Source organism: Mobula hypostoma, chromosome 3 (genome assembly GCF_963921235.1).
Source record: "Mobula hypostoma chromosome 3, sMobHyp1.1, whole genome shotgun sequence".
Taxonomy (NCBI): domain Eukaryota; kingdom Metazoa; phylum Chordata; class Chondrichthyes; order Myliobatiformes; family Myliobatidae; genus Mobula; species Mobula hypostoma.
The window spans coordinates 84,321,939-84,335,982 of NC_086099.1; the positions used below are offsets into that span (position 1 = coordinate 84,321,939).

Here is a 14,044-nt window from a genome sequence, read left to right on the forward strand (position 1 = left end):
TTTCCAAGTCTCTGTTATCTTTACATCCGTTGAGTATTTTTATATACAAGTTCAGAGCATTGACTTATATTGCTGAAATCTTGTGTCTGAATGACATGTATTGCCTATGATTCAGCTGAACATTGCTCCTGTATTGCTCTAAGCTCAGTTGCTTGTCTTTGTAAAATATTCTGCACAAGATAGTGATTTATCTGAGCCCTCTAAGAATTGAAGGCTTTATTTCTGTCAAAGCCATACTTATCTTGAAACGTGTCTTTCTCTTGCTGACATATTAAACTGCTCAGTGGCTCTAGTTCCTAATGATGTAGATGAGTTGCCTCAATTTCTGTAGCATCTGTAGATCTCTAACATCAGCGTATTCATAGCTATCCATAAATTACTGTTCTGTGTCAGCTTTATTGTCACCTTGGATTGGTACATTAGGGCTGTCCCAGCTGCTATTTTGATAAACTGTATTACTTCATTTGGGAATTCAAGACTACCTGATACTTTGCTGTCCCATGTGAATGGGAAGATTTAAGTGTCAGGCCTGCACAGGAAGATGCAGCTCAGTATCCACCCAGCTAATTGGAGACATCTGCCACTCACTTCCAGCTCATCACCTGCAGCCTATTTAAACCCAGCTCGCATCCACGGTCCTTGTTCACTTGTGGAACCAGCCAGCTGCAACCAGTGGCTCCTGGCTTTCAATTACCCTGCTGCCTCTGATGTTTAGTATCCATTCTCTCATTTTGTCGCCTTTCGTACTGCATTACTTATCAATCTTTTATCAAATTTATCATTCATTGCTGAATTGTCTCTGCTTGCTTTTAGGTCAAGCTTCCTCTACATTTCCTGACATCAAAGGTGAGGTCTGTTAATGTCCAAATGACAGTAACCTCTCAGCTTCCACTCTACTTTGTACAGTGATTAGCTGGAAAATCTACTCCTTTGTCCATGTGATTATTTAAAAGTCTTAAATGCCCCTAACGTTTCTTTAATGTACCATCACCCCCAGCAGTGCATTCCATGTGCTTACCACTCTGTTTGAAATTAAAAAAAAAACATACCTCTGACACCCCACCATAGTTTTCTCCAATCACATTAAAAACTATGATATTTCATATTGGCCATTGCCACCCTGGGGAAAAAGGTACAAAAGTTGTGCGGCAAATTTGAGGGACCTATGAACATGGATCCCAAGATCCATAACGTTCCTCCACACTTAAGAATCCTTCCATTTTCCTTGTGCTCTGTCTTCAAGTTCAACCTTCAAATGTGAATCACTTCATACTTTTCCAGATTAAACAGCAGCTGCCAATTCTCAGCCCACTCTACATCTTGTCAATATTCCATTGTGACCTATGACAACCTTGTACCTTATCCACAACATCACAATCTTTTGTGTTATCTGAAAACTCACTAACATACCCTTTCACTTCCTCATCCAAATCATTTATAATATTCACTATGATCAGGGGTCCCAGGGCAGGTCCCTGTAGAACACCACTATTCACCAAGCTCCAGGCAGAATCCACTCCATCTACAACTATCCTCTGCCTTCTGTGGGCAAGCAAATTCTGAATAAATGCAGTAACTTTTCCCAGGATCCTATTCTGCCTGATTTCTAATGAACCTGTGATGGGCAACCTTGTCAAACACCTTACTAAGATCCACTGCTCTACCTTCATCAATTTGTTTAGTCACTTCCTTGAAAAAATAATTATGGCTGCTGAGGCACAATCTGCCCCTCACAAAGCCATGCTGAATATCCCCAATCAGATGGTGCTTATCAAAATGCTCATGAATCCTGTCACTCAGAATCTCCTCCAATAATTTGCCCACCATTGAGGTAAGACCCAGGATTATCCCTGTAACCTTGCTTGAACGAAGGACAAACATTCACCAAACCCCAGTCTACTGGTACTACTCAACTTGCCAGTGCGGATGTAAAGATTATCATCAAGCCTCAGCGATCTCTTCCCTCAATTCCAAGCCTCAGCGATCTCTTCCCTCAATTCCAAGCCTCAGCGATCTCTTCCCTCAATTCCAAGCCTCAGCGATCTCTTCCCTCAATTCCAAGCCTCAGCGATCTCTTCCCTCAATTCCAAGCCTCAGCGATCTCTTCCCTCAATTCCAAGCCTCAGCGATCTCTTCCCTCAATTCCAAGCCTCAGCGATCTCTTCCCTCAATTCCAAGCCTCAGCGATCTCTTCCCTCAATTCCAAGCCTCAGCGATCTCTTCCCTCAATTCCAAGCCTCAGCGATCTCTTCCCTCAATTCCAAGCCTCAGCAATCTCTTCCCTCAATTCCAATAGTAACCTAGTCTCTATCTATCCTAACGTTTTTCAAAAATTGCAGTATATCCTCTTTATTAACCCTTGTCATGCTCTAGCACATTGGCTTGTTCTACACTGAAGTCTGCATAAGAGAGGGAAACAGGAATGGTGAAGGAGGAGGGAGAAATTACCGGAAGTTTGAGAAATCGATATTCACGCCACCAGGCTGGAGGCTATCCAAATGGAATATAAGGTGTTGCTCCTCGAACCTGAGTGTGGCCTTATCATGGCGTAGAGGAGGCCACGAAACTGACATGTCAGAATGGGAAGTGGAATTGAAATAGGTGGACATGGAGAGATTCTGCTTTTTCTGGTAGACGGAGCATAGGTGCTTGGCGAAATGTCTCCTAGTCTATGTCGGGTCTTACTGATATACAGAAGAGCACACCAGGAGCACTGGATTCAGTAGGCGATCCCAACAGACTTACAGGTGAAGTGTTGCCTCAGATTCTCCCTTCTCCAGCCGTTCATTTCTTTCATCTATCAACTTCCCAGTTCTTTACTTCACCCCTCCCCCTCTCCAGGTTTCACCTATCACCTACCACCTTGTACTTCTTCCTCCCCCCCCCCCCAACTTCTTGGTCTAACTTCTCTTATTTTTTTTCCAGTGCTGATGAAGGGTCTTAGCCTGAAACGTCAAATGCATACTCTTTTCCATTGATGCTGCTTGACCTACTAAGTTCCCTCAGCATTTTGAATGTGTTCCTTGGATTTCCAGCATCTACACATTTTCTAATCCCAGTAGTGCAGGAAGGAATGTTTCAGAATCCTGGGACATTGCAATCAGTTCTGCAGGAGGTGGGACCAATACAAACCAACTAGTCTACACCTAGGCAGGACCAGTATCCATGTCCTAGGGCAATGGTTCCCAACCTTTTCAATGCCATGGACCAATATCATGAAGCAAGGAGTTATTGGACCCCAGGTTGGGAACCCCTGTTCTAGGGGATTGTTTTTTGGTGCTGCTGGGGAGGGTTTCAACAAATATGGCAGTTGGGTTAGAAATCCATTCACCAGGTAGAAAAATAAAAGGAAGCAATGCAGCGAAGAGGAAGAGGAAAGTAATAGGCCGCCAAGTAATAACGTTACAGAGGAGGAGCCAATAAACTATTAAATATCTGATGCATGGTAAGATTTGAACCACAGTTGTCATGGGGAACTTTAACTTGCATATAGAATGGATGAATCACAGTATAATTAAATTTCTCATACTATTGGAGGGGGAAATGGTTTGATCTAAATCCAGTGTATTATGGGTAAATAAGGGAGACTACAACAGTATGAGGGGGGAGCTGGCAAGTATAGGCTGGGAACACAGGCAATATGGTAGAACAATTGAGAAACGGTGGAAGACTTCCATAGATTTTTCACAGTGCTCAGCAAAATTATATTCCAGTTAAGATCAGGGACTTTAAGGCTGGGGAGAGCCTTGGGTAATAGAAAATTATGGAAGGCATCAAACTAAAAGCCCAGGCATAAAAAGTCACAAAGAGTAATGGGAAACTGGATGATTGGACAACTCAAAAATTCTTAAAACATATTTAAAAATTAAAAGTTTTCTATCTTGTAAAAGATTTACAAATTACAGACGATTTTGAAAACAAAACATTTCCAAAACACAGGTATCAGCAAGTTGCAGAGAGTAAGTCACCCATCGTGGGAATCACATGCAGAGAAATGATTTCTAGTTCATTCCATCTTTTTGTCATTCTTATCATTCTTTGAAAATTCCTAACAAGCCTGAATGCTCTCTTACATTTATACTGTTATTTTTGCCACTGGTGACTTCACACATAATTTTTTTTCCAGATACCTTTTCACATTGATGGTCTAAAGGCTTCTGGCAACAGAGATCTCAGACACCCAAAGTTAATGCTGTGAAGGCTATCTCTTTAAGTACAAGTTATCAAACTATTGATAAAGCAGCTATTTGATGTACTAAGTGATAGTAGCAGTGGTCTGTGAGCTTCCTTGAACTAAATAACTTAGCCAGAAGTGTCTGGTTTAATGCAGGCCAATTGACAAAACCCCATTGTCTTACACTGTATCTCTTAATCATTCAGTTCTGATCTGTAAGCCAGCAGTGCTGTCTATAGACAGTGCTCTTTGTTGGCAAAGCTGTTCTTTTATCTTCCATCTGGTTTTTACTTGCAATTTATATTAAGAACTCGTTCTTATTTATGAGAGGAAGCTGAACAAAGAGTATTGGTAGGAAGTTCAACTTACTCAAAAACTACTCATTAATCTCTAGAAGAGTCAGCTGTTGTGTAGAAATCTGAGCTTGGCAAAAAGGTCCCCAGGACCTTAACAGCAGAGGAACTTGGAAGTGCTGGTGCATGAATAACAAAAGGTTGGTTTGCAGGTGGAAGAGGTTATCGAGAAGACAAATGGAATGCTGATTTTCATTGCTAGAGGGATTGAATTCAAGAGCAGGGAGGTTATGCTGCAACCATACAGGGTACAGGTGAGGCCGCACATAGAGTACTGTGTACATTTCTGGTCTCCTTGCTTGTAAAATTGCTGGCTTTGGGGGTCATGCAGAATTGGGTTCAGCAGGTTGATTTTAGAGGTGAGTTAGCTTACAAAGAGAGACTGAGTTTCCTGGGACTATACTCACTGGAATTCTGAAGAATGAGGGGATCTAATAGAAACATATAAAACTATGAAATGGATTGATAACGCAGAGTCAGGAAAGTTATTTCCGCTGGTAGGTATGATGAGAATTAGGGGATGTATCCTCAAGATTTTGGATAGTAAATTTAGGATGAAGATGAAGCAAAACTGCTTTGCCCAGAGTAGTGAACTTGCGGAATCCTTTGCCCAAAGATGCAATGGGTGCAACTACATTAAGTATACACTCAGTGGCCATATTATTTGGTACCTCCTGAACCTAAGTGTACTTCTGCTGCTGTATCACGTCCACATCAAGGTTTGGCATGATGTGTGTTCAGAGATGATCTTCTGCACACCACTCTTGTAGCACATCATTATTTAAGTTAAGTTACTGTCAGCTTGAACCAATCTGGCCATTCTCCTCTGACTTCTCTCATAAACAATGTGTTTTCATCCACAGATCTGCTGCTCATTTTATATTTTTTGTGTTTACCGCACCTTTTTCTATAAATGCTAGAGGCTGTTGTACGTGTTATCAAGAGATCAGCGATTTCTGAGATACTCAAACCACTCTATCTAGCACCAACAATCACTCCGCAGTCAGTCACTTAGTTCACTTCTCTTCCTCATCCTGTTGTTTGGTCTGAACAACTGAATCTCTTATCCATGTCTGCATGCTTTCTATGGGCTGAGTTACTGCTACATGATTGGCTGATTAAATATTTGCATTAACACACAGGTGTAACTGATAAAGTGGCCACTGAGTGGATAGAGACATTTGTATAGGAGGGAATTGAGCATTCTAGGAAAAAGGCAGGTAAATGAAGCTCAGATCATGGCTGGGTCTGCTGTGATCTTATTGAATGGAAGACGAGGCTTGACAGACCAGATAGCATATTCCTACCCTGATTTTGTAGGTTCCTTAATCTGAAATAACCATGATACTCAGCCATCAGGTTCAGTCTGCTATCATTAACAGCAGCTCCACCTGTTAATTACTGATTGTAATGTTTCCTACTCCAAAACATGAAACTCATTGAAAGGAAAACACAGAATCCAATGTTCCTTCTAAGGTATGCACGTGCATACATCTTTTGCTACTAGGAAAGGAATTTAAACTGCGTACAAAAGGTTGTCACCCTTAACTCGTTAGCATGTTAAGTGTATTTCACGATTGTACACATCTGTCATGGTCCGGATCGGGGTCTCTTTAAATTTACTTTGTTTATGTTACGATCTGGACCGTTGACTCCCTGTTTCCCTTTGGTTCCCTGTTTTCCTGTGTCCCTCGGCCATGGTGATGAGAGGCAATTTACACTCGGCTGAACAGGTAGTTTATAGTCACCAGCTTTCAGCTGTTCGGCGCGGGAGCGTCTGCAAAGTCACCAAAGGTATGGCGTGCCAATGTCATCTGGCCAGAGCAAGCCTACTCTCCACCCGAAGTGAGTGCCGGTAATTCGCCTTTCCTCACTGGAGCAACCCTGTCAAGTTACTTCACCAAAGCGAGCCTGCAAACTTTCCTCACCGAGGTGAGTCCGTCAGTTAACCTGCCAGAGGGAATCAAGAACCGCTGTCTACTGTTCCCGGGCCGAGTCGAGAGCTCGCCACTACCTGGAGGTTCCAAGTCAAGTCCTGGCTCCAAGGGGCATCCAAGTTCCAAGTCGAGTCCTGGCCCTGGCGGCATTCAAGTTCTGAGTCGAGTCCTGGTCCTGGTGGCTTCCAAGTTCCGAGTGGAGTCCTGGCCCTGGCGGTCTGTGATTCCTGTCCTACCCCCCTGTTTGTATCTCTTCTCTGCCCCTCTTGCCTCTAGACCTCATCTGCAGCCCTCGCCTGCACTTCGGTCTAGTTCTATTGCCGGAGCTAGATAGGTACTGTCTGGTGTTCCTTCGTGTTGGTCTTGTCTTGTCCTTGCCTCCGTGGGGTAAGTCAGGCCGTCTTGCCGTTGCCCCATGGGGGGTCATGTTTTGTCTTGTCCTCGCCTCCGTGGGGTAAGTCAGACTGTCTTGCCATTGCCCCGCGGGTAGTCATGAGTCCCGGCCCTATGTCCTGTACCCAAGGAGGGGTCCCAACTCTGCGTTCTGTGTATGTGTCCATGGTTCCATGTACCTGCTCTCCCGAGACCGAGGCTCTGTTTTCCATGTTCCTCCTCTCCCTAGCCCATGTCATGTCCATGCCTGGTTCTGGGGTCTGAGCCCGGGGCAAGACCCAGGTACTGGGTCCTTGCCCAGTCCCTGGCTCGGAGTCCATACCGTAGCCTCTTCTTGTCGCCGCTAGTTCTATGATCCAATTCCAAGTCCTAGCCAAGACCCCTAGTCCCAGCCTAGTCGTAGTCCTGAGTCCTTGTCCAATTCGCTATTCCTGCTTTTGCTTAGCTCTCCTGGTATCAAACAATAAACTCAATTTAATTAACCTCTCAAAATGTGTCTTGCATTTGGGTCCACCCTTGCTCCCAATGCCCCCACTTCTGTTACACAATCACATTTGCTTTTTCGGTTTCTCATGCAGATGGTGTTGACAATGTGGAGTTTGCAATGATTTTTTTTACAGATTTTAGAACTGACTTATTTATATATTTTTTGAAGAAACCATTGATTCACTATGTCGGATTCCGAAGAAACAAAGGGTGTGAAGTGCAAAAGAGCTGCTAGTTCATTTAAAGCAGAATGGCTTAATGAAACAGTAGGAACTGCTACACCAAAAGCTCAGGAGGTCAGAAACATGCAGCTACGAGGAATATTTATGTACAATACAGAAACTGGTACTACCTGCATGTATTGTCATGATACAAAAGATACTGGACAATTTGCGGGAAGAAGTGGAGTGATATTTAGAAACTTGCCTTGTTAAAGCATCATTTAGCAAAATTTTTATTGACAGTGTTTTGCTAGCTGTTAAGTGAATCCCTCTATATTAAAAATAATCAGTACCCACATGTTGTCACTAGGCAAAAAATTGCACAGCACAAGATTTTTGTGCACACTGGTCATTACAAACTAAAGTGAACATTGGGGGAGTCATCAATGTGTGTCTGACTTCAACTTACTTTAAGTGAGGCACAGGCATATCACTTGATAGTGTCATCACATATTTCACATATAACCCATAATGGATTATTTAAACAAATAAAGAATGCTTATTCACACAGCATATTTATAATATTACTCAAGTTTTACTGAAATATTGAATATAAAATACTCCTCCTTGCTCAACTATAAACTCCAACTCAATAGAGACTGCATCTCAACTGTATACACAGTATGCTACATAGCACATTTACTATATACAGACATCAATGGCATAGTAAATTTTAAATTGTCCAGTTCAGGCCTAAATATCTAATTGCTTTGGAGGCTTTCTTACTCTTGTGTAATAATGTCTCCTCTGACAAAAGGGATCACTCTGCTTGTCAGCTGAGACTTGTGACTGAAATGATCTCCGGTTCAGGGACCTCCTCCATGGTGGTTGTATAAATTAACTTTGGGACTGCAGGAAATGGTTCTGATAGCTTTAGACATCTTTCTTCTTGGTGTGTTGGCATCCTGAACAGTGGATGGCAAGCTTCACCGGATGATGTAGATCATAATGTGTGAGTACAGTGTCTAATGTCACCATTTCTTTTACCTTTTGAAAAGCCGCCTCACACTGTCCATTGTCATTCCTTCATGATCTGGAGTAATGAGTTCAATGGGTCAAGCATAGTAGACAGGTTTTGCAGAATCTGTTGTGGTAAATGACAAATCCAAAAAAAGTCACGACTGCTTGAATTTTCTTAGCATACATGTGTAAATGTTCTGCATCAATGGTGTCATCACTGTAAGTGATGCTTGGCGTGAAGAATTCACACTTGTTATAATGAGCTCTGAGGCCATAATCTTTTAATACTTTTAACACTGTCTTGGGATTTTGGAAATGTTCCTTGTCATCCTTACTGACAACATTAAGTGCCTGGGTAGCTTTGCAGCATCTGGTCCATAACTTTCTGCTAGAGTACAGGTACAGATGCTACTCCAAAAATAAGTCTCTTGGAGTGATAAAGCCTTTTATGAGTGTTTATGGTGAGAAACTTGGGATTCTTCTTCGGTGTCCATCTGTAGGTAGACCTCAGCTAAGTCCACTTTGCTGAAATGCTTTCTTCCAGAAGGGTTTACAAAGATAAACTTCATTCAGGATTGGGTTTATGGTGACCTTACAATTGCCACAGATCCTGACAGACACGTTCTTCTTGGCTACTGGGACTACTGGTGTTGCCCATGGGCTCCAGTCAAATTCGGAAAGAAATCCATCAGCCTCCATGTAATCTAGCTCACTTGTTACTTTATCAGGGATGAAATAAGGAACCAGATGGACTTCACATAACTTGGGTGTGGCATTTTCATTTTACCCTATTTTACCCTTGATATGTTTGAGTTTTCCAGTATTATCCTTGAACACTGCTGTGGCATTATCCAGTACCTTTCCTAATTTGCTGTCAGTTGGCTCTATTACAGGGAATGTAGCATGTCAATTCTGGTTGGATCAATTTGTAGTTGTCTCAGCCAATCATGGAGTTAACTTTTCTCCAGTATAAATTATTTGTTGGATATCTACAGGCTTCAGTTCAGTATCTTTGGAAGCCCTCTCAGACACATTTTGTGAAATGACTGAAACAGCCAAGCCAGTGTCCTATTCCATTTTAAGCAATTTGTCATTCACTTCTGATGTAAGACATATTGCTTGTCTATTGTTATTTTTCACATTGAAAATCTCAAGGCCACTCAATCCTGCGCACTCTCATCATTGTCTGGATTTTCATTGACAGCATGCAGATTAGTGCTCTTTCTGAAACTACTAGATCAGTTTCTTTTTCTCTTCTCTGTGCAGTCCATTTATTTTTGTTTGCTCTTTGTATGTCTCATACTTCGCAGTTTCTGCAAGTTTTGCCTTTAAATCTGCATTTGTATGTGAGCCCTTGCCACAAAGATAACACAATTTGTCCACTGCAATTTTTTTCACACTCACTTTCGTTCCTGATGGTAACTTAATTGTCTCTCTGGCCTATGTTTATATTGATACAGATATTTCAACTGCTCTTTTAAATACAAGTTATACTTCAGCTGGAAGCTGTTTTTTAAAGTTTCCTTGTAAGATTCCACAAACTAAATGATCTCTCAGTGCATCACTGAACTGGCAATGCTTAGACAATCTCTTCAATTCAGCCATATAAACTGAAATGTAATTCCCTTCCTTTTCATTCTGCTTATGAAACCTAAAGCATTCTGCAATCAGCAACGGTTTTGGTTCTAAATGTTCCTGCATTACTTTCGTGATATCAGCAAAGCTAGTTTGGCTAGAGCAGACAGACCTCCAAGCAAACTGTGTGCCTTAATATCCAATGTATTCAGCAAAACTGGCACTCGCTTCTCATTGGCTGTTTCACTTACTTCAAAATACTGCTCAATTTGCGCAGTATACAGTACCAAGTTATCGCTTGTGCAATCGAATATGTCAGTCTTTACCATGTAGCCAGCCATTTCTGCTATTTTTTTTGTTTATGATTATTGTCACCCAGTACTCACTCTTTATGAACCAGTGAACTTGTCTGTTTTCAGCCTTCTTTCAAACTCAGCCATGTCTGTCCCTTCAAAGCTGTGTTCTTTTTTACTTGAATGCCTCGCTGCACTTCAGCAGGTAGGTAGTCATCTCTGGTTAATTTCAAACTTCCTCATCGCCCCTGTTGTATTTTGTAACTCTAAAACATAAAAATAATTGAAAGAAAAACACAGTGTGTCTATAATGTATGTCTAACTTCATTTTTACTTGAAGTGAGACGTGTTCATATCACGTGGCATCACGACCTAAGCGATTCACTTATTTTCTCATGTAGATCATAATGAATTATTGAAACAAAACATGCTTACTTAAACAATATATTTACAATATTACTGAAATATTAAATACACAACAACTTTGGTCACATTGTACCTCATTTCTCAATCTTATTGAAACCCTTTTTCTATCTATGTGTGAAAGAACCCCATTCTTTGAAAGCAGAACTTGTCCAAAATAATCCCAACAGATAATTTGAAATATTGCTGAATTGTCTTCTGCAGTGCCCACATTATTACAATATCCTGATCATGTGCTCTCTTGGTTGTTACCCCTGTTCCCAGCATGAAGGCTGTTCGTTTGCATTTCTCAATGTCATAATTGGCTTCAATAGCTTTCAGAGTTTCTTGCAGCTGTAATCAATAGGTGTAATTTCCTATTTCTGGATAAACTGCAGACTGTGGTCTTGTGTCAATTACATTCTGTTGGCTTCAACAAGCAGGTTCTGTACATTCAATTATAACAGTGAACTTTTTTTTGCTCAGCAGAACAAAACTTTCAATTTACTGATACATTTATATTTACATTTCTTCCCCTCACAGATATCAGCTATCAGAACACTTCCATCAAAATATAGTGTTACGTACCCCGTAACTGGGTTGCCAAACCAGCAGAAATGGATCACTCAGTTGGAGTCTGGAGTACTAGAACTAAGAAAGTTTTATTAAAGAAACAAGCAACACAGTAATCGAAAGGATAATAAATGCAACAGTTCAACAATGATAACCACACATGTGCACAGAATTAAGATAACAGCATCAATCAAGCTCTATCGTTGTCTAGGGGTAAATGACCAATTTCAAAATGACTCAAAGTTCAGTCCAGTTAGTAGTTCAGTTCGCAGTAATCGTTGCCATGGCGATGGACAAGGTGGGGGAAGAGAGACATAGAATAGGAACAACTGATCATTCAGAACACGGCTTCACTCACAGACCAGCGGGATGGCTCACAAACAGCTTTTGGGCGGGTCCTTGGTGATGTCACCTGAGGTCACCGACTGTGACCCCTCCTCCAGATGCGGTCGATCCTCTGCAGTGAACCCGGCACCCAGGCAAGGGCGGACACACACCGGGTTCCCGCTGATCGTACCTTTCCACACTTGTCGTTGTCTGGCACTTCTCACCCACTCGTGAGAGGCGCACCGCTTCCAGGGTCTCGTTACCTTGGGTGGCGTGTGTGTCTGTCTTAGCGAACCTGTCCCTTTTTATCCCCCTGCTGGGGTATCGCCTGTCCATCACTTCAAACAGTTCAGGGTTCAAAAGGGGGGAGCCGCTCCAGACAGCTCTCTCTCCCACATCCCTTCATTACACATCTCCAGACGCTGCTCCATTGTTCCTTATCTCTCCTTCCCCTGAGGGCAGGTGGCAGACCAACTGCTGATGCCACTGATGCTAGCCCAGGCCAGCAAACATCTTAATTTTATGTGTATTCTCGTAACAATAGACATCACCCCAACATCCTATACAAAAGCCCTTATTAGTATAGCAGACAGGTTTACATCTATACACTGCAGAAAAGGTTGCCATGTTTTATGAAAACTATTTGTTTTTGAGTGTACCGTACATGTCAAAAAATCCAAAGGAATGTATTCCATGATTAGTTTATGCCAACCAAAAAATCCAGAGGCCTTATCGGATATCCAACAAAGTAAAATGTTCTTCCTCGTATAAAAAGTCAGGATGTTAAATTTCACCCAAAATATCACTCCAGTATGCCTGAAGCTTGGGACAAGTCCAAAAACAGTAGGTGAAAGTTCCAGTATTTACTTTACATTTAGAATACATTGGAAACCCTCGTCTTAAATTTCGAGAGACGATCTGGAGTCAGGTGGGCTCTATGCAGAATTTTGAGTTGCAGTGCTTTAGTTCTATTAGAAATTGAAATTTTCTTTGCATTATCACATATATCTTCCCATGTTTCAGCTGTAATTTCTACTCCCAGCTCTCCTTCCCAGACCCTTCCCAGCTGCTCAGCCTCTCCACAAGAATATTCCATCTGCATGCTGTAAAAAGTACTAATGGAGACTTCACCCTTAGAGCAAAACACCCTCTTTTCTATGTCAGAACTATAGAAATCAGTTAACAATGATTTTTTTTTCTGTAGATAATCTCTTATCTGAAAGAAACAAATAAAGATCCATGTTGGGTATGTTAAATTTCTGTACTATTTGACTAAAAGACATTATCGTTCCTTCATCAAACAAATCTCCCAGATGGAAAATACCCTTAAAAATCCAAAGTTTAAATCCAGAATCCATTATGCCAGGCTGAAAATCTCAACTGCCCATTATTGGAGTGAAGGATGATCTCTGTTGCCCTCAATTTGTTGCACTGCCCTCCAAGCCCTGACTGCATTAATTGTAATTGGATTGCAACAATATTACTTAACTAGTTTCATCTTATTGAGGAAAAAAAGCAAATTAATAAGAGGGCATTTTGCTTGTGAAGCTTCAATGTCCAGCCAAATTGAGGAGGGGTCCCTGCAAACCCAGTCAACCACATAGGATGAAAAGGAACTTAATTGATATTTTTTGATGTCTGGAAAATCCAGACCCCCTAGACTACTGGGAAGCTGTAAGTTAGACATTTTAATACAGGGTCTTTTTTTGTTCCAGATGAAAGAAACAAGCCAGCCATTTATTTTTTTTAAGTATTTGTTGGGTAAAAATGACTGGAATCATTCGTATTGGGTAAAGCAGACGAAGAAGAATGTTAATTTTGAGCAAGGGATATTAGGCCAAGCCAAGAAATGGGAAGAGTGCTCCATCGCTCAAGATCCTGTTTGATTTTGTCAAATAACTGTGTAAAGTTAGCTTTGAACAATTGATCAAATGTAGGTGTGATAAATATGCCTAAGTCAACAAAACCTGTCTGCGACCACTTAAGAGGGAAAACACCCTGATGAACCTCTGCAGATTCCCCAGAGGCATAGCCTCTGATTTAGTAAAGTTTATTTTATAACTGGAAAAGGCGCAAAATGAATTGATGCATTGTATAAGGTGGTGCACTGATATAGCAGGCTTTGATAAGAAAATTAGGACATCATCAGCATATAATGTAATTTTATATGACTTTAGTCCTATGTCTGGAGCAGATATTTTGGGGTCTCTCTGAATAGCCTCAGCCAATGGCTCGATCACAAGTGTGAAAAGTAGTGGTGATAAAGGGCAGCCCTGCTGGCTGCGCCTCGGAATACTAAAATTATCCGACCTAATACCATTAGTGAGAATCGCAGCCAAAGGGTCATTAC

The 14,044-nt window shown here is 41.5% G+C and overlaps 1 protein-coding gene and 1 long non-coding RNA gene across 9 annotated transcripts in view; both read left to right on the top strand.

The window, feature by feature from the left end:
- The window catches only part of LOC134344106 (uncharacterized), a 106,469-nt gene extending 94,955 nt beyond the window's left edge, over positions 1 to 11,514 (top strand). Inside the window, exon 3 of the long non-coding RNA XR_010017361.1 lies at positions 11,338 to 11,514. This is a non-coding gene — a long non-coding RNA (uncharacterized LOC134344106). The remainder of the gene's footprint in view (positions 1 to 11,337) is intronic.
- kcnip4a (potassium voltage-gated channel interacting protein 4a) overlaps positions 1 to 14,044 on the top strand; it is a 1,016,612-nt gene that overhangs the window by 847,640 nt on the left and 154,928 nt on the right. The window lies entirely within an intron of this gene.